Source organism: Charadrius vociferus, unplaced genomic scaffold (genome assembly GCF_000708025.1).
Source record: "Charadrius vociferus isolate BGI_N301 unplaced genomic scaffold, ASM70802v2 scaffold472, whole genome shotgun sequence".
NCBI lineage: Eukaryota > Metazoa > Chordata > Aves > Charadriiformes > Charadriidae > Charadrius > Charadrius vociferus.
The window spans coordinates 382,799-385,687 of NW_009647735.1; positions in this window are offsets into that span (position 1 = coordinate 382,799).

Here is a 2,889-nt window from a genome sequence, read left to right on the forward strand (position 1 = left end):
CAGGAATCGCCATGCCGATCGCTTGGTCTTGCTCCTCTTAATGGGGGATTTTTTGTTTTGTAAAGAAAATTTCCCTGCTGTAGGTGGATAGGACAGGCACTGAGGCTAGGGGAGGAAAATCCAGAACTTCTTAGCCCCCAGGCCTGGGGGCAGCAGCACAGCTGCATCCCTGGCTCCGTGCAGCGCCGCTGATGCTGGGAGCTGCAGGCAAGAGCCCAGTACGCCCACGGGCAGCGGGGTCGGGGTCCTGCGCCTGCTCCCCCTTCGCAAACCTACTCCTGCCCGGTGCGTGCCCTTCCCCGGGCTCCTCCTGGGTCATCACCAAGCAAAGCATCACCAGCCATGTGGAGAGAAGACAGGCATGTGACCTATTCTCCTGAATTATTTCTATTTAAGACCATCAGTGCAGACCAGAAATACCTTAGCTGTTTCTGTCTGAGTACCTCCTACAAGGTCATGAAGCACAAGCTTAAGTGAGCTGAAAATTTACATTTTTATTTAAAAAAAAAGGAAGTATAAGATAAAGTAATATAAGATAAAAATATACAATAAAAAGTTTATCTTATACTGTAAAATAATTGCTTTGTGATTTGGTTCCCAGCTCCAATTTCTGCTGATTTTTGGTGGCCTCAATTCTGGCAGGTTTGGGGAGGGTCTGGCCAGGACTGCCACTGCACACCCTGTACTGGGGGACAGCACGACTTGGAGACTGGCATTCAGCTGCCGGTAAAGGCGAGCTGGGGAGGGCATCCTCGGGTTCCCACCCACGCACCCCCAGACAGGGCTGAGCTGTCACACGCAACGGCTCCTGGAGTGACGGGAAACGGGATGGATGCTGGCGGCAACGTACACCGGCTGCACACAGAGCGTGGCACCAGCAAAACAGGATATGGTTATGCTCTGAAAGGTGTTTGTGAAACAAAAAAGTCTATCTGTACAGTAAATACACTCGCTGCCTGAAGCGCAGGCCATGCTTTCTTATAAATAGGCTGGCTTCTGCGGAAATGAAAGTGCAAAACAGAGCATCCATCGCACGTTTGATTAGGAAAAGAAAGCAAGAGATCATCTTCAGAGCCCAGGTGCTGCTCAGCCACGGTGGGGTTGGTACTGCCTTTATTCTGGGCAGTGGCCTCAACTCTGCCGTCTAATGAAGCGGTGTCCAAACCATCCCCTGGTCCCCTTTGCAAAGGCAGGGGTGTGCCGGGGTCACATGAGGGACGGCTGGCAGAGCAGGGGCAGAGCCTGGGGACTGCCAGGTTTCACATCACATGATTTGGGGGTGTGTGGGAAGGAAATAAAAGGTTTTTCTTTAAATCACTATGGTGAAAATACTTTGCAAAACGTGAGAGCACACGGCGGAGGCAGCTGCCAGGAGGCGCTGGCAAGCACGGGGAAAGCTGTGCATCCCAGATCCCACTGCAGTTATGGAAACGCTCCAGGACTAATGGGAACCGAGCCGGCATCCTCCACTGAGGTCTCAGCACATCTCCCAGGAGACTCCGCAATAGCAATGAATCCCGTTTAAGCAATAAACCCCAAACCTCCACTGCTTCTAGTCCAAAAGCACCAGCAAATTAATCCATCCCTGCACCCAAGGGGACAACTCTGCAGCAAAGATCCCACAGTGCTGAAAGCTCTACCTGCCACACAAGATTAATTAAGGCACATTAAGTAATCAGCAGGCTTCGAAAAATGGCTAGAAGCTTTAACTAGTAGGATTATTAACAGCTGAGACAGGCAAGCGCCCGCATGCTTCAGGAGGTCCGAGCTGCAAAGCCCCAGCGAGGAGCTGTGTCACCGCAGGGATGACAAACCAGGCACACTGTGAGGCTATAAAAGCCCGTGATGTGCCCAAGAGATTAATTTCCTATAAACCACAATAAAAAGAAGTATACAGAGCTACAAACCCCTGCCATAAGCTAGAATTGTTATACAAGTAAAACAATAATGCTCCAAAGGCGTAGGTGTCACTGAGACCCTGGTACCCACTGCAAGCACATGATGGTGTGGTGGGGACACTGCAGCGGACCACACTGCCTGGCCCCCGGGCGCTTGTATCACCCTTCTACAGAGCTGCAACCCTCTCCGCAAGCCACGCTGCAAAATAAGTCCTGTTCTCCTGACCAGACATGCAAGAAACACAAATAAAAGCAAATTCAAAACTTGCAAATAATTTTAGGTTGAATTGCTATAGAAATGGTTAGAAAAAGTATAACCAGTTGAATTAAGAATCATCAATCCCTCTTGATCTTAAAAAAAATATATATAATAATTTCATACTTCTTGAGCTAGAGTCCCCCAGATGGATAACTACAGAAGTGCTACTTCTTAAAAAAAAAAAAAACACCAAGTGTACACAGGCAAGCGAGCAGCCTGTGCCACGGCCAGCACCACCCTCTGCCGATGGCCATTGCCTGCCCAGCACCAGGCAGGCACAGAGCTGGGGGGGCATGGGTGGCTCGGGAATGTGGCGATGGGCGATACCGCTTCGTGGCACAAGCATTCATTTGGAAGGGAAGCATCCTTGGCTCTGGCCCTGGATTGCTCTGTGCAAGGTGTAGAAATCCACTGAATAAGAAAATAATGACCATGGAGAACTTCCTGCTTTTTGGGAAAGCCCAAACTGGACCATGGTCAGCTTCAGTGGGACTTCCTGAAGCCCCTCAAAAAGCGCTGGGTGCAGGGACCTGCGGCACAGGAGTAAAAACGTTCAGATGAGAGTGAAGGAACCTTTCCCAGAAAGCTGGGGAAGGGAGAGGAAAAGAACTGATGAAGTATCTGGCTTCATCTGCCTCATTAGCTCTGTGTCCTTCAGAGAAGGGGGGTCCATGAGCAGGCACTTGCCCGTGGGAGCCAACCGGGGCGTTGAGCCCTCTTAACACTCCCCCC